The following is an 18,067-nucleotide window of genomic DNA, read 5'->3' on the forward strand; positions in this document are numbered from 1 at the left end:
GAGAGGCAGGCAGAGAGAGAGAGAGGAGGAAGCAGGCTCCCTGCTGAGCAGAGAGCCCAATGTGGGACTCGATCCCAGGACCCTGAGATCATGACCTGAGCCGAAGGCAGCGGCCTAACTCACTAAGCCACCCAGGCGCCCTCATCTTCAATCTTCATAGTTGACTGAGAGGGATGGATGAGGGACTGAGGAAAGGAAAGGAAATCTAGAATGGAATGAAAAGGCAGAGCTTCATCTACTTCAAGGATTCTTACCTGGATCACGTGAGGAGATGTTAAAAACCTTGGTCCCAGGCCTCACTGTCAGAAGCCCTGGGGACAGGGACCCAAACCAGTATTAAGAACCACCCACTCTTACTCAGTTGTGTCCATTTGTCAAAATTCAGGGGCAGCTTTGCCACATGTAAATTATACCTTATCAAACTTAATATCCCGAAGTATATTTATATGCATGCCTTGAGATTTTTGAAATTGTTGACACCCACCATGGAGAATATTTTGACTACCAAACTAGACTCTGAGATAAAGCTCACAGTCAAAACAAGCATTCATTCATTCAGTAAACATTTAAGAAGCAGTGCTAGGCATTGTTTCTGCCTTGGGAAAACAGAGGTACATTGAGACCCAGTACTTTGACGAGGGTTTTGTTTTATGGGTGAGACCAGTATCCACCAATGAGGATGCAAAATGGAAAGTGTAATATGAATATGTCTATAGAGCAAAAAAGGAAAAAAAGACCCCCAACAAATACACACCCATGCGCGCACACACACATTCCCAGCTCTACCCCCCTGCCTTCTTGAAGATAGAATGGGGTAGGCAGTCTTGGGAAATTTTCACAGAGAAGCCACAGAACATGAGTCCTGGGGCATGATTAGGCAAGGAAGTGGAAAATATGCCTGTTTTACAAAGGAATGGCTCTCAAAATTTGGTTATTTGATTCCAAAGTTAATTTTTTAAAAAAGCCATTATGTCATCAGTTGTTTTTTAAAGTGATTTCCACAAGCTTTCGTAGTCTCCAGTTTGTCTGTCCTGCTCTATCTTGTCCCAGTGCCTGACACAGTAGGCACGCCACCTAGTAGGTGTGCTGAACTGAATTGATTCCTTCAGTAGTTTGCCTCGCCCCCGACAAACTGTTATACACCACTGCGTCTTGGGATAATAATAGTAGTGTGTAATTTTCAAAATAGCACCCAAGTTACCTCTGTAAGTATTGCTTCCTGAACACTAAAAATATTTGCCCTTGAAGGAGAGTGCATTTAAGAATATTTAAGTAGTTCCTGATGGTGTGTGTCACGGTGTGATTTGACTTTTATATTTCAAGAACGCTAACTCTTCTTGCTAACCCAGTTTTTTATTCTTTTTCACTGTTCGATATAGCTAAGGTTTTGGATGAGCTACTGAGCCAAAAAGAAATGATCATGGCATCCCTTACCAAGTCTGTCCTTCCAGCAGATCCGGGACACAGCATTGTGTTTTCCTGGGTACTGGCTGCTCTTTCAGGAGTTGGGGGGCAAAGAGTATGTGAGAGGAGCTGTTGACACTACATTGAAAAAAAATATTCTCAGCGCAGGGTGTCAACTGCTCTCCCTACACATTTTTGCAGCTTCTATGCAAATTACCATCACTGGTTACTTTGATACCGCGGAGCATAACAGGAACATTTGTAGCTTTTTGTTGTGACACGGGAGGACGAGAACTAGCTCCCTTACTGCCTTTTTTAGAAAGCTGAATAAGATTTCCGGAGGTGCCCTGTGCACTGGAAGTTTTTGCTGCTGTTCTTCCCATTTCTGAAGCCTAAACAAAATGTGCCTTCCAGTGTGTGTTCCATTAAGTAGCCATGCTGGTTGCAGGGAAAGTAGATGAAGCCATGAGAACTGGGTTTAGGGTTATAAACAACGGGATGGACAGGGCATTCACTTTGGTGCTGGACATAGGGTTGAAATCTGAGCTCTCCACTGCAGATGAGCTGTGGGGTCTTGGGCAAGTCACTTCACCTCTGTGAACCTCGCCTTCCTACTTTCTGAAGTGGGAGTCGAGCATCACAGGAGATAACATGTGGTGCTCAAGTGATGCCTGGCACTATTAAATGCTTATGCCATGTCCAGCCTCTTTACTCTGCCCTTGTTAGCATATTTATCAATTTTTGTCATCCTCTTGTTGAAAAATTTTTCAGGGTTCCCATTAGCCTCTGAGAAAGAAATGTCGTAATCTGATGTTCAAGACCCTGTTCCTGTCTGATCTACCTTTCTACCACATCTGCCCTTACACTTAATAGTCATCCCACGACCAAAGCAAGCCACCTGGGTACCCTCAGTGGGCCTCGGACACTCACTCTCCTCCTCCAGGATGCTTTCTTCCGTCTCTTAGAGTCTGCCATGAGCGAGGCTCATCCTAAATGCCCTTTCTTCCCAGGCCCTCAGGCTGGAAAAATCCCTTCTCTGTCAGCACAGGTTTCTCAGAGAGGCCTCCCCTGGTCAAGCCTCTCTCGTCTGCAAGGAGGCCTGCAGGTGGCCACCTTCCAACTGTGTCCTCACGTGGCCTCTCTGTACCGATGCAGCCCTGATATCACTTTCTCTTGTCACAAGGGCAGACCTATTAGCCTAGGACCTCATCGAGCCTTAACTACCTCCCTAAAAGACCTGTCTCCAAATATCGTGATAGTGGGGGTTAGAGCTTCAGTATATGAATTTGGGGGGACACTATTCAGGCAATAACACATGCATATAAAAATACTGCCAGCTCCTCTGAGTGAGTGTGTGCGCGCGCGCATGCCCCTGTGTGCTCTGTTACTAGCTTGCTTCTTTGCCACGGTCATGCAGAAAGCCCACAGAGCAGCAGATGGCTTTGTCGCTCACCTGTGGGAGCCCTGCCCGGCAGGCCCAGTAGAGCTGCCTTCGCTCCTCGGAGCCCCCCGGCTGCCACTGCAAGGGCTTCAGGAGACACACACCGTCTCCTGAGCAGAGCAGTGCCCTCGCAGCCCCTCCTGGCACCTGGCTGCCAGTGAAGGGGAAAGACATTGACCCACAGCAGGGAAGGGAAGCGATCAGGGTACGAGAACAGGAGGGGGACATTTTTGTTTTTTGTTTTTGTTTTTGTTTTTAAGATTTTATTTATCCATTTGACAAGTAGGCAGAGAGGCAGGCAGAGAGAGAGGAGGAAGCAGGCTCCCTGCTGAGCAGAGAGCCTGATGTGGGACTCGATCCCAGGACCCTGAGATCATGACCTGAGCCGAAGGCAGCGGCTTAACCCACTGAGCCACCCAGGCGCCCCGACATTTTTGTTTTAAAAGAAAGAAATGAAGCCTTTCCTTTTACTTCTCTGCTAAACACTATCCACGGGTGTTTTGTTTGGTTCCTCCAGATTTCTCCAGGTCCCCGATTCTGAAAGCTGCTAAGGAAGTCCTCAGCTCTACCAGTTTAGACCCTTGGTAGGGTCCTTCCTTAACACACCCCTGACTTACAGAGGGAGACTTCTGGGTTACGAATAGTTCTTATTCTGCTAGATCAGAGGCTCCTCAAGCCATCGTCTGCCTGCAGGTTAGCTGGAGCCACAAGTGTTGCATTATGCTAAGTATTTATTCTCACCAATAATCTGCTGGAAAGTGTGGTTTCACACTTCTCTGCCAGGACGAAGGTTCTCACCCCTTAGTGAACCACGTCACCTGGGGAGCGTCTACACAATCCCGAAGCCCTTGCTTCTGCTTCTCCTCCCATCCGTGAGAGTGAGATGACCCAGGGCCTCCCTAAACCTGTACTATTAACCGCCGTGTCATCGTTTCCTTATTACTTTCTCAGAGGTTTCTTATTAAGTTTTTCCAATATAGGATGCCCCCCCCCTTTTTTTCCTGATAAATTCCAATGATGAGTTCATTTTTTAAAATATTTTGTTCTGGGGCACCTGCGTGGCTCAGTGGGTTAGGGCCTCTGCTCTTGGCTCAGGTCATGATCCCAGGGTCCTGGGATTGAGCCCCGCATCGGGCTCTCTGCTTGCCAGGGAGCCTGTTTCCCTTCCTCTCTCTCTGCCTACTTGTGATCTCTGTCTGTTCAAATAAATGAATAAAATCTTTGAAAAAAATAGTTTGTTCTATTATGGAAATTTTTGAATTTATAGGAAGTAAACAGTGTAGCCTAAGAGGCCAACCCCCGCCATGAATCCTTCAGCGAGCTCCCAGTTACCCACATTCTGCCATTCTTGTTTCATCTGTACCTGGATTATTGTTACTGTTTTTTGACTCTGCAGTTTTGTTTCATAGAAAAAAGATAGCGCAGGCGCTGCGCATGCATTATCTCTGAACTAAAACATGGTTCCGTGTCCGTACAGGTGTTTCCCCCACCATATGGCATTTAATCCTCACAATACCCCAAGGCATTTTCCCCCACATTTTATAACTGTGGAACCTGAAGCGCTAAGAAATCAAACGTGTGCAGCCTCCCAGCGAGTAAGTGCTCGAGCAGGGGTTCACGGCCAGACGTGTCCGAAAGCTGTTGCTTTCCCCCCAAGCCACACCTTAGGAGAATAAGGGCCATAAAAAAAATGCATAGATAAGTTTTAGTTTGGGTAGAGGGATCACTATATGATAAAGCAAATGTGGTATAATGTTAATGTTAGAAGCTAGGTGCATGTTCAGTATAAACTTACTAAATGTGCAGATATGAAAGTGTTACAGTCTGGGGAGATGGGTAGCTGTACGCTAAAGCAAATACAGTATAATGTTAATGTTAGAACTAGGTAGATAATGTAAAAGTATTAAAATTATATATTTGCAGTTTTTCACAATAAAATGTTGAAGGGGAATTCCAACAGAAGCACACTTTGTCTTACCCATCGAACAGTGGACAAAACACACAAGCTATTTTCAGTTATTACCCATCCTATTCATGTCTTCGCAAAGAAACAGAGTAGAAACTTGGTTGAATTTTAATTTTAGAAATGTCAGGCCAGGGATAGAAATTGCTTGGAGGTGTACCTAACTGACATTGACTGGTGAGGTCCGAGAGCACTCTGAAAACCCCTGCAGGAACAGAGCCTCCCTGGGGTGGTGCCAGTGAGCTGACAGCTCGGAAGCCACCCCCCATGCCCCTCCCCCACCCATTGTGGCTCCTGGAAATCTAGAGCTCCATATAATGATGGATGGTCCTCTTTTCCAGTTCTGGCCCTTGGGTGGGATTCCATCATTTACCCAAAGGAACATTTTATGTATATTCAGCCTGCATGTTGAAGCCTTTCCTTCTCATGGGAAGACATAATCCATTTCTTTTATACTACATCAGAAATAGAGCAGCCCACAGCATTCCATTGTGTAACACAGGCCCTACCTTGACTTGGCCTGGCCAGGAACTGCTGAGCAACCTGTGCTATGTTGGGAGCAATGGTTGGAGGCAAAGATACTCTGTTCAAGGGATTCCCGAGGGTGTTTCATTGCTGAAGGTATAGCCAGCAGGCCCATTCCCACTCCTGTAGAGAACCCTATGTGTCCCAGTGGCCCAAGCGTGGTTGACATTGGAATTACCCAACCTGCCCTTCTAGCGTTAGCCTGCTCTGCAGGAGGAAGCTGCTCAGAGATAGGAAAGCCACCACCAGAATCCTCCAGGGTCCCCACAAATTGCAAAACTATAGTTACACAAGGAAACCAAGAAGTTTCTAGTAACCACCTTTCCCACTGATTTCCAAAATTCTGATTGAGTCTTGGGGCCCATGTGACCCTGATGTTCACACCGTTATACTAATCTCCTTTCACTCTGCCCTGAACAGAAATTAAAGCTCTCAAAAGGTACCTGTCCCTTAAGTTAACTAGTTCCTCAGCTTCCTTTACCCTGAAATGCTTAGGCAGTCCTGGCTAGAAGGAAGAACGGGCTTTGTAATCACACTGGATGTGGACCCCCAACTTCTCCCATTCCTAGCTGTTAGGACTTGAGGAAAAGTGCCTAAGTTCTTTGAGCCCAGCTCATAGGATTATTGTAAGGTTGGAGCTCAGATAAAAGTATGTGAAGCCACCCAACATAGTGTCACTATGAATAGCTAATGTCACTAAGCATTGGTTTCCCTTTTCTCCCGTGTGTGATATATTGTAAGGTATGAGATGAGGGCTCATATACCTGCCACTAGCTGGTGGTATGACCACGTCTTTTTGCATCTGTACACCTCCATCTCATTATCTAAAAATGGCCTGTTCTCCAAGATGCTGCGACTTTACACCACATTTGCTCCTTAGGGGGATCCTTCAGACTGTGGGGGCACAGGGGAAATTCCTGAGCATGGGGCAGCCCAGAAACATTGAGAACTGGGACTGGTGAGCTTGAGGTAGGGACTGCAGGGGAGAAATGATCAAAATGATACCAAAATCCAAAGGTTAGCATTTCTAAAAACTGAGATCACCATTGGAGAGTTTTGTCAAGGCTGGGTTACAGCACGCTAAGGAGTGTGGGTGCCTGCGCTGCTGGTCCCTTCTGCATAGGAAACCTATTGCAGCCCAGGCCCCTTCCGACTCCCTGCCCCAGGGAGGCTCCCGGCTGCTTCCAACACGCCACTGCAGCATTCCTGCCCACGCGTGTCACTGTGCCCTCCTCCCAACAATGATCTCCATTATCATTTCGTGTGTTTTCTAAGAGGTTGTTTGCTCAGTTTTGCATGACAAACATCGAATCTGTTGTCCGCTTTGCTGTTTAGCCTTGCTTGCGGATCTTCCGTCCGTATTGTGGGCTCCTGCCTGCTGCAGCCATCCAGACACTCTGAACGCCTTTACTTTCTTCTCTGCAGCTGCAAGGAGCCCTGTCGTTGGGCTTAAACGGGAGCAGATGGAAGTAAGCAGGGGTGTGGAGGCAATTAGAGGTTTTCTTGCTCCCAGCAGTGGGGTTTGTTCTTTCTTTGGGTTTGTGGCTGTTCTTGCTCATTTCTTCTTTCATTTGGGCTCTGTCAGGCTCTCGGCTTTCTTTTCAGGCTGTGTTCTGCTGCTGGTTGCAGGAAGTTGCGAAATGGGGTGACTTCGTTGCTTATGGTTTGGGATCAAACTTCCCACATCCAGGTATAGATAACGTGTATCATGATGACAACGGTGCTTCGTATTTGTAACCCATTCTGCCGTCTAAAGGGTGCCTTCACCTACATCACTGTCCCGTTTTGTCTGCTTTAAACTCAGGAAGAAGCAAAGGCTCTTCTCATTCTGCTAGAGTGGGAGTTTTTCCTTGTCTTTACACCATCTCTGCAGTCAAACCACAAAGTGGAGAGTTATAGAATGAAACTGTAGCCTTCTGCTTCATTCCTTTTCTCTTTCTAGTTTCCGTTTAATATTTTCCAAACCCTTGGGGCTCCTGGGTGGCTCAGTTGGCTAAGGGTCTGCCTTCTGCTCAAGTCATGATCCTGGGGTCCAGGGATCGAGTCCCAGGTCAGGATCCCTGCTTGGTGGGGAATCTGCTTCTCCTTCTCCCTCTACTTGTCCTCTCTCTCTGTCAAATAACTAAATAAAATCTTAAAATATATATATATATATACACATATATATACATATATATATATGTATATATATGTGTATATATATATATATATATTGCAAACACTTTATCAGCACACTGCTAGATTGTCTAGACATTTAAATAATTGTAACAGGTAACATTTTCCACCAGGGAGCTTCCCATCTAGTGGAGGAAACAGCTGCCAAATGTGAGTTTAAGCAACAGTGCCCCGCACACAGCAGGCACTCAGGAACACGGTGTTGAATGAGTGGCAAAGAGATGAATGGGTAATGTAACCCACTAAAGTTCTGAAAAGCAAGGAGAAGAGCGAGGGAGGAACTGAAAGAGACCAAGTCCTCAATGCGTGCAGCACCCTGGGGGTGCCTGGGCGTGAGAAGGCAAGAGGACCAGGCACCCTCGTGAATCGTCTGCGTTAGTGACTTGCCATCCATTAGTGCAGCTAAACAAGAGCCAAAGACATCAGAGGAAACCTATAGATAGAAGCTTAGAAGAATGAGCAGGAAGATGTCGTGCTCTGCTCTGTAGCGCAGGACAAACAGAAAGAGGGAAAGAAGCAGGCAAACAGACGACTGGAAGGGAGAGCCTACCGGGTCGCAGCCCCATGCTGAGAGCTGGGAGAAGGCAGGGGGGAGAATCGGGGTTCTCCCTTGATTGTCGGGACTTGGTTGGGACTTGGCCCACCCTGCCATGCACAGGAAACAGTGAATCAATGCGACTGTCCCACCCCCACATGATCAAGTGTGGGGGATAAGCCAAGGAGCTGAGAGACTGGGAGATCCATGAGGAGCTAAAAGGAAGGCTTCTGGAGGGTAAGATTAGCTTGGGGCCGGGCACGGGAATGAGGTGTGGGAACTGCAAGAGACGGGAGCGTGGAGACACGCACCATCCTGGGTGGAGATTGTGCGGAGGCCATGGGAGATCGGTGGAAGGCGTGGGGGGCCCTAGTGCGGAAGGCTTGCAAGCCGAGCCGGAGAGCTGAGGAGAGTGCTGAGCAGGAAAGCAACAGTGAAGTGTGGTTAAGTGGAACTGTTGTCCATGCCCCGAATTCTCATTAGTGTCCTGCAGCCGCAGATGCTGAGCTCGGGGCTCTGCGCTAAGGGAGGGGAAGCTGAGGGAAGCAGACCCCTCCTTGGGATGGACACTGAGCCTTTTCAGTGTCTCCTGGGGGCCCTGATACACTGCAGCCCAACTACCACCACTCGGGTGGTGGACCAAGAGTAAGAAAAGATCCTCCAGTGCGACTGTGAGGAGACACTGTTTCTGTTGGTTGTTCTGGCTGCCACGAAGCTGTGCTAAGTTTGAGTGTTTTCGGAGAGCTCCAGAAGTTTGTGCTGCAGAACTCTAGGTACTTTATTATGGAGAATTTTATTTATTTGTTTATTAATTATCAAAATGTAGTTGACACACAATGTTACATAGTTTCAGGTATACAAAATAGTGTGATTCAACTTCTCTGTACACCACAAGTACCTGTCCCCATACAATGCTATTACAGTCCCACTGACTGTATTCCGTGTGCTGTACCTTTCATCTCCGTGGCTTATTCACTCCCTTTCTGGAAGCCTGTACCTCTCACTCCCCTTCACCTATCTTGTCCATCTCCCCCCCTCCGGCACCCACCAGTTTGTTCTCTGTATTTATGGATCTGTTTCTTTTTCTTCATATATTCCTTCATTTTTTTGTTTTGTTTTATTTTTATATTCCACATACAAGTGCAGTCATATGGTATTTGGTGTTTCTGTGTCTGGCATATTTCGCTTCGCATACTGTCCATCCATGTTGTCACAAGTGTCATTAGGGTGAGCTTTTAAAAATAATATCCACGTTAATACACACCCTCAGTGTAGAGTACTTAGAAAATACAGGAAAGCACAAAGGACAAAACAAAAGTCACTATTAATCCCATCACTCAGAAATAATCATACACGTTGCTAGTATTTTTGTTCAATGTCCAAACTCAGTGATTGCACTTAATGTTTTAGATCTTATTTTTACAACTTGGCAATATGCCATGAATACTTTTGTGTGTCAGTAAGGTTATTTTAGAGTATGACTCCAGGGCTATCTCCTATCCCACCATAAGAATGTGCCATAGTTTATCTAATCAGGTAGGAAAACAGCCTCTTTTTTGCTTATTTTGGTTGTTTCCAGTGATTTAGGTTTTAACCACTTAAAAAAACATCATACTATAGTATTTCTAGATAACCTTGTTTTTATTGAGTGACTTGCCCAGTCAGACCCAAGTGAACATAAAAGTTCTTCAGGAAGTTTTATCTCATTTTTGTTGTTACTTTATCGAAATGATAATCAACCCCTGAGTGGAGAAACATTGTTTGTGCCGTACTGCTCTGAGAGTATTGAAAACACAAGCAGACCAAGCCCCCTGCTGATGGATATACCCAAATGTAGAATAAGTTGAAGGGTCTCAGTTGAAGCAGATAGTCCTTAGAATTTAAATACCCTGTGCTTGATATAGTGAAATTTCAGTTTAAAAAAAATTTAAGTAACCCTCAATATTATCTTCATGTAGATGAAGAACTTCTTAACTCTCTCTCTCTACCTACCTCTTGCCCGCACTTCTCTCTTCAAGACAACTGTCTCCTTCTCGACGCGGGATGCTATTTGAAGGGCTGGTTCCTGCTCACTTTATTGTAAGCTGTGTGGAAGAGAAGGTGGCAACCTTATTTTTCCTTTGAGGCAGAGTTTGATTTGCAGAGGCCTGGAACTTCCTGTTTGTGTTTCTTTTCCAGTAACACATGTGATTCACCACAATTCAAGGTAACCCCATCTACAACGCCCCATTTTTTTCAAGTGGAATTTTTCTGTGGGAACCATAGAATAGAAAGGAATCCTGTAAGCCTTCCATGAAATTGTGCTGTCTGCTTCTCATAGTTCTGCAATATAATTGGTTACTTGTTTTTCTGAATAATTTTTTTATCGTCCTATGCTTATCCGAATGAGGTGCGCATCAAAGAGCAGGAAGTGAAGGTCAAGGGGCGCCTGGGTGGCTCAGTCGGTTAAGCGGCTGCCTTCGACTCAGGTCGTGCTCTCGGGGTCCTGGGATTGAGCTCTCCCGTCAGGGTCCCTGCTCGGCAGGGAGTCTGCTTCTCCCTCTCCCTCTGCCTGCTCCTGCACGTGTGCGTTCGCACACTCTCTCTCTCTCAAGTAAATAAATAAAAGCTTTAAAAAGGAAAAAGAAATGAAGGTCAAGAAAAATAAGTGTTCTATTTCTTTGAAAAAATTATTTTAACTGTTACTGGTGCATAGGAACAGAATTTTTCATATTGAACTAATAGTTTGCTAAGGCATTTTGCCAACCTGATAGTTTATCTGCAATTTCTCTTTGGTCCATATAATCAGTGACATCCATAAATATGAGTTTTAGTTCTCCCTTTCCAACACTCTCCTCTCTCTCTCTCTCTCTCTCTCTGTCTCTTTCTCTTATTTTGCCACTTTGCGTAGGACCCACAGTACAGTGTTAAGCAGAGTAGGGACAGCACACCTCGACTTATTCTTAATTTTAAAGGGAAGGCTGCTAGCTAACATTTCATCATTGAACATGATGCTTACCATTGGGATTTGGTTACTACACGTTAGGTTAAGAACGTTCCCTTCTGATCCTAGTTTGCTAAGAGTTTATGTTTTTTAAAATCACAAATAAGTGTTGAATTTTACTCAGTGCTTTTTCTGTGTTCATTGATAAGATCAAGGGTTTTTTTCTCTTTTAATCTGATAATGGGGAACTTGCTGTCAGCAACTTGATTAAGTTAAATCACCCTTGCATTATTGGTAAAAATCCAAGTTAGCCACTATATATTCCGTGCACTATTGGGTTCATTTGCTAATATATTTTTAGGATTTTTATTTGTATTAATATCTGAAATTGGCCTATAATTTTCCCTTATCTGAACCTAGTGCGTATTGGTTTTGTTTTCTTTGAGGGAGAGACCAGTAGATTTTTAACTGATGCGTCAGTTTCTTCAATGGTTATAGGACCGTATTTTCTTTTTTTTTTTTTTTTAAAGATTTTATTTATTTATTTGACAGGCAGAGATCACAAGGAGGCAGAGAGGCAGGCAGAGAGAGAGAGAGAGAGAGAGGGAAGCAGGCTCCCTGCTGAGCAGAGAGCCCGATGCGGGACTCGATCCCAGGACCCTGAGATCATGACCTGAGCCGAAGGCAGCGGCTTAACCCACTGAGCCACCCAGGTGCCCCTATAGGACTGTATTTTCTGAAATTCTTCATCTCACTGAAATTTTCAAACTTAATGACATACAGTTGTTCATAGTACACTCTTATTTTTTAATCTCTATTGTATCTATAGTTTTATTCTCTCTTTTATTCCTAATATTATTTTGAGTATTCCCTGTGTTTTTCTTGATCAATTTTGGTGATTAGCCTGTCAACCTTTTCAAATAAGCAGCTTTTTTTTTGTTAATCTTCTCTAGTATATATTTGTTTACCGATTTTATTAGTTTCTACCCTTCGTTTATCCCTTCTTCCGCTTTCTTTGCATTTACTCTCATTCACTTTCTTACCTCTTGAGTTGGCTACTCATTAATTTTCCAACTTTTTTTTCTTTCCTAGGATCAGATTTAAGTATTTTCCTCTAACTACATTGCTAGTGGAATCTTCCCAGTGGTATGATGGAATATTTTCATCATCACTCAATTTTAAGAACGTCGTCATTACCATAATTGTTTCTTCTTTGATTCATGAGATACTAGGCATGTCATCTTAAATCTGCAAACAAGTGAGAGTTTTTTAGTAACCATTTTGTTTAGGAGTCTAACTTTTAAAAATCTGTTGTTGTTAGAGAATGTTTTCTATGTGAAACCAGTTCCACAAAATTTATTGAGACTTGGTTCATAGCCTAGTGTGTGATCGATTTCTAAAAAACATTCATAGAATGTTTTTTTTAAATCCATATTCACTGATGGGTGCTGGTAAGATAGAACTCTAAAAATAAACCCCTTCGATGAAACCTCTTAATCATGTTGTTCAAGTCTTTTACGGACTTATTAATTCACCAGTCATTCAGAGAGGTATTGTTAAAATCTCCCACTGTGTTTGTCATACTGTCCTTACAGTTCTGATAATTTGCTTTAATCATGGAAGAGTGTCAAAGAGCCCTTTGCTGGTACAGTTCTCTTTCTCTCAGAACATGGATTCCTTTCTTTAGCTTCTAAGTAACTATGAATCTCGTTTCTCAGAAGCCCTGGCCTCAAGGCATCCACCTTCAGATTACCTTTTTAGATTTCACACTGTGGGCCGTTTTCAGGGGGAAAGAGAAGAGTTACTGTGCTTCAAGGAGCCTTAAAGTTTGTCTAGTCCAACCAGTATCTGTTGATCCAAATTCTGCCGGGACATTTCCAGTGTCACATAGTCTCTACAATCTTTGCGAAGTTCTCATCATTAAAACAAGCCATAAGAAAATATTCTTCTATGTAACAACCCATCAGTTTGTTTTTTTTTTTTAAGACTGCTTAAATGTCTTCTTTTGCTTAGAGCCAAACAATTTTCAGTTTTTGTATTAGTTTGTCCCAACATAATTTCAGGTCTTTTCAATATCTCTTATTTTCTGGACAAGTTCTAGATTCTATATACTCATGGTTTGAGAGACTTTCAAACTGTATACACACACATATGTGTAAGTGTGTGTATGTATCTCTCTCTCTCTCTCTCTCTCTCTCTATATATATATATATATCTGTTTTGAAAATATCTTATTTGATAATGACTAGGGAAGCCCCTCAGAAAAATATGCTATATTGAGGCTAAAACCCACTGACCACATCATATAGGAATTTCTCTCTTTCAAGAGAAATAGTTGAGATGAGAGATTTATGGCTCTTGTCTCTTGTTCTAAACTGTATACCAAGATCCATGCAGTCCATGCCCTGAAGATCAGCAGCAACTACAGGAGGAAGGGAAACAATACACAGCAACAGATTTCCTTTTATATATTTGAAAAAAAGTTCCAACTTTGTTTAGATATTATGCCGATTTGCTGACATAAAGTAAGTGTTGTATTTGGAAGTTTTAGAATTCACAACTTATACACGGAGGGAATAGTAAGAGGTGTCAGAAGATCTCCTCCCATTGTGGAAATAGTACCCTATTGTGCTTGCAGGGAGTTGGCTATAAATCATGCGCATTCTACCCCCTTTCCCTTATGATCCTCTCCAACCATCAGGGAAAGCAAACCCCAGCTTGGTGCCCAGAATTCTTCAGACAGTTAAAGAGTCCCACCTTCAAACAGACTCACAATATCTTCATTACTTGATACAATGCTTAGCATTTACTTAAAGAGGAAGAGAGGGACACCATTGCCCTTTGAAATGGTGTCTGTCTCTTGGTGCCTAAAATTTCGTTGTTGTTGCAATTGAAAGACTCAAGAGTTCAGATTTGCTAAGAATGGGTCAGTGCAGCCTCTAGTGTGACAGCTCCTTCCTTGTGATCTGTTAACCTCCTTAGCTCAGCCTGACTGAGGGGAGGACCCTCATGGTAAGCAGCAAAACTTCTTCTCTTGGTTAAGTCAAGCTAGGTTTGTTAAGTAACTTAACCCAACACATTTATAGAATAAAAGTTCCTGTCTTTCTGTTTCTGAAACCTTCTCTTAAGTGAGGCCAAACCTAATGCTATGTTTCATTAGGCACGGCATTAGATCACACTGACTTTCCTGTGCCATGTCAAACAATTGACTCAAACTGAAATTACTCAGCTAGCACCCCCCAAATCTTGTTCACACGTGCTGCTGCTCAAACCACACGCCCACCTTCCTGTAGTTATGCGACATCTTTTTTTCAGGCCCTCACATTTTCCTTCACTAATTGTATCATCTCAGTTCTGGCCCTATGACCCTGACCTAGCAAGATATGTCACCTAACATTTCCTGTCCCTCCAAACTCATCTGAGTATTTTATCAGGTAATTTTTCCGTATCTTCATCGAAGATGTTGGCAGAGTTGTTGAAGGGCTCAGAGCCCTGTTCTGTGTCCTTTGGAGTCTACCTCCTGAGAGGACACGAACTCATTGATCAGCTCCATTTAAATATTACCATTTCCTTCATTGCCTTGGTATCCAGCCCGCATTTTCCTGCCTCCCAAGGGAATGTGAGAAGCTTTTTTGGATGATCCACTGCTAAAGTCCATAACGAACCACATTTCTCTGATTCCTTTTAAAATAGGAAATGGGCTAACCATCCCTATCCTGTATGAGGGATCAGACCAAACACTGAAACACTTTCATGGGATGATCCAAACTGGGCTTTTTTCATCCAGCACTCCGTGATACTTTTCTGTAAGACCAATCTATTTAATAAAACCAATTAATGTTTGAGATTTCAAATATGGAAGTGGGACTGAACTTTATCCAAAGCTGTTTTTACTCGTTTTGTGGGCATTTGGTTCAACAATTTTCCTGACATGGGCTGAACTATTAAGTACTAGAATGTGTCAGCTAGAATGTTAGAGAGAAACCAAGTTCCCCAGTACCATTCCACCAGTCAACAACCCTGCATGTCCCTCTACCAAACCCTCCCCATCACGTCCTACATCTAGATTAATTAATATTGGCTTGGTCTACCAAACTCCTTCTGAGCTGTGTGCCCCTCTTCTGGGTTCTCCCTTTGCTGAGCCATTCTACATAGAGATAACAGACCAAGTCACTCGCTCAGAGCTCTTTAGGGCCTCCCTTCTACACTCCAAACTAGGTCCATCCTGCTCCCTTGGCTGATAGTCTCCTCAGAGCCACCTCCCCATTCCTCAGACTTATACCACCGAGTGAGGTCATGATTGTTCCCTAAAAGTCTTCCCTGCCTCCCAGACTCCCTGGTGCCATCTTTGCTGCCAGTGTTCCTGAGGTGGAGAATATTCCAATCAATTTCTACATTTAGAAATCTTGCTCCTCTCTCACGCAATAAAATAAATGCTTCTCCTTGATGAAGTCTTGACTGATCCTCCACTGAAAGGGATTTCTTCTTCTGAGCTCCTGTTAGCGCTGTGTAACTACCAAGTAACAGTTGTGTAGAATTGTTTCTCTCCTTGTTTTATCAAATGTTGCTCTAGGGCTGGGACAGCGACTTATTCACCTGTTTAGCTCACAAAGGGCCAGGCACCTAGTAAATGGGACATAGTGTTGGACAGATGACTAGATGGATGGATAGATGATGGTGTTGAGATTCAAAGGAGATAAATAACTTGTCAAGATCACAAAGTTTTGGGTAATAGAATTGATGATAGAGTCCGTTCCAAATTCAACAATAAGGTATTCATCCAACACTGTACCACATTCTCTTCCATGGTTTTGCTTTGATCTTTCTGTGTAAGTATTAGTCATAAAACATCCAATTTTAAGAATTAGACCCAAAGTTCCATATTTGACTGTAATACCTCTTGTTTTAGCACATGTAGAAATATATACTTGGGGGAAAGGCATGGTGGGCTTTTCTTACCACATTCTTCATAAATAATATGAAAGAAGGAGACACTGCCACTTTGAAAACCTTTTGCCACACAACTTAAAACATCTTCAAAAACATTGGAAACTTTGGTCTTTCCAACTGCGAAAATCAGAATTCTCTTAATGGAAGAATGCACTTGAGTCATACTGCGTCAGCAGTTTTGGGGGGAAGGAGTGGCATAGGAATCCAATGTCAAAAATAAGAGCTTAAGCCCAGGGATGAAATGGTTACCCTATGAGGGAGGTGGTTCTGGCTTTCTCAGGCTACCCTGTAACAAAAGCATGATGTTGTCAACCTGAGCTAGGGCTGATTAGCTTCATTTGAATCTGAAAGGGAGCCCACATCCTTCCTGTTGCCACGGGAAGATGCTGAAAAGAACTCACAGAGAAAGCAGATGGACTAATATGTGTTATGTTTCCCAGACGTCCTGTCCCCAGTGCCTCCAGAACACTGCAATAATTGGGAATGAGGTTGAAAGAGGAAAGAACAAAGGAATGAAAGTATAAAATGCTGAGGAAAAGCCAGCCAGAAGCTATTCTTTTTAATCTGCTTCTCTTCGTGCTTTTTCAAATGTGCTTCTGTAGATAATGGCAAAGGGAAAGAAATGTGGGGTCATTTTTTCCGTTTTCAAGTCAAATTGTTATCTTGCACAATAGACGCACCAGGACTTGCTCTCATTCATGGGTTGACCAACTCCCACTCCACCAGTTTCAAAAGTGAAGGTGGCCAATGTGTCTTTTTGTTGTTCTGTGATGTCGGAGCCTCTTTCTTGCTTTTTAAAATAAGTTCCCCTAAAGTCTGGAGGGCTGAGGCCCAAGCCATTTATTTCAGCAATTCAGTCAAATTTTCCAATTTGCCTTCAATGTTAGTTTAAAAAAAAAAAAGACATGAATCATAGTGGCATGATTATGGATAAACCAAAAAAAAAGAGAGATGAAGAGCAGCAAAGAGCCTGCCTGTCTAACATTCCTTTTCTCACCAAGTATCTCTTGAGTTACTCTGGTACAGGTAAGATTTATCAGTATTAGTGACGTTAATGTCTTGCTGCCGAAAGTCACCACTGAAGGAATCTGGAACCATGTAAATAAAGGCAGGGACTACTTCAAAATGGGCGAGTATCTTAGTGACAGTTAAACACACTGTCACTCTATGTTCAGAAGTTCAAGGCGTCAGATTTTAATTAGATATAACAGGACACAAAGAGAAATGGGGTGTAAATTCTAGAATTCTTTCCAGGGGAGCTCATGCAATATTTCTGGAGGTCTTCATAGTAAGCAAGATTTCCAACCCTACACATTGCAGGCCTTTATTCCTACAATTTCTTAATTCTGAATTTGTTTCCACGCATAGATTTTGAGCATACATTTGCTCAAAATATTTCACAGGGTCATGAATGCTATCTATCTTGCTTGTGTTGCAACTTTACCCTATTAGTTACAATTGAATTATCATTTAGATAATTGAAATTTTTTACCTTTTAAAAAAGTGTGTAATTTGCCTGAGAGATACAGAACAGCAAATTATTTGATGCTTTGAAAATAAAAAGAAATAGGGCAGAATCTGAACTAAAAGAATAACCGGTTCTCTTTGCCCTCTCCTGGGATATTTTATAACATCTTGGGTTCACCTTTCAGTAAGCATCTGTTGGGTTAAGGTGCTCTTAAGTTTTTCCATTTAGAAATATAGTCTTGGGGCACCTGGGTGGCTCAGTGGGTTAAAGCCTCTGCTTTCGGCTCAGGTCATGATCCCAGGGTGTCCTGGGATTGAGCCCCGTTGGGCTCTCTGCTCAGTAGGGAGCCTGCTTCCCTTCCTCTCTCTGCCTGCCTCTCTGCGTACTTCTGATCTCTGTCAAATAAATAAATAAAATCTTAGAAAAAAGAAATATAATCTTATCATATAAAACCCACTTATTCAGGTGCACTGGCAAATGGCACTGTCCCTCCTTTCAGGGAGTCCAGTCTGTCTATTAGAAACATGATTATTGGGGCACCTGGGTGGCTCAGTCATTAAGCGTCTCCCTTTGGCTCAGTTCATGAGACCAGGGTCCTGGGATCAAGCCCGGCATCAGGCTCCCTGATCGGTAGGAAGCCTGCTTCTCCCTCTCCCATTCCCTCTGCTTGTGTTCCCTCTCTC

The 18,067-nt window shown here is 43.4% G+C and overlaps 1 protein-coding gene across 13 annotated transcripts in view; it reads left to right on the forward strand.

The window, feature by feature from the left end:
• Positions 1–18,067, forward strand: part of FYN (FYN proto-oncogene, Src family tyrosine kinase) — a 209,351-nt gene that overhangs the window by 104,603 nt on the left and 86,681 nt on the right. Inside the window, exon 1 of one of the 13 annotated variants that reach the window (XM_082731952.1) lies at positions 7,691–8,280. The exons of 11 other annotated variants lie outside the window; for them this stretch is intronic. The gene's annotated coding sequence lies outside the window, so the exon portion shown is untranslated. Of the gene's footprint in view, positions 1–7,690; positions 8,281–18,067 lie in introns of those variants that run through there. One more of the 13 variants, XM_082731958.1, reaches the window with a different exon arrangement.

Source organism: Mustela nivalis, assembly GCF_964662115.1.
Source record: "Mustela nivalis genome assembly, chromosome: 5".
In the NCBI taxonomy this organism is placed as follows: domain Eukaryota; kingdom Metazoa; phylum Chordata; class Mammalia; order Carnivora; family Mustelidae; genus Mustela; species Mustela nivalis.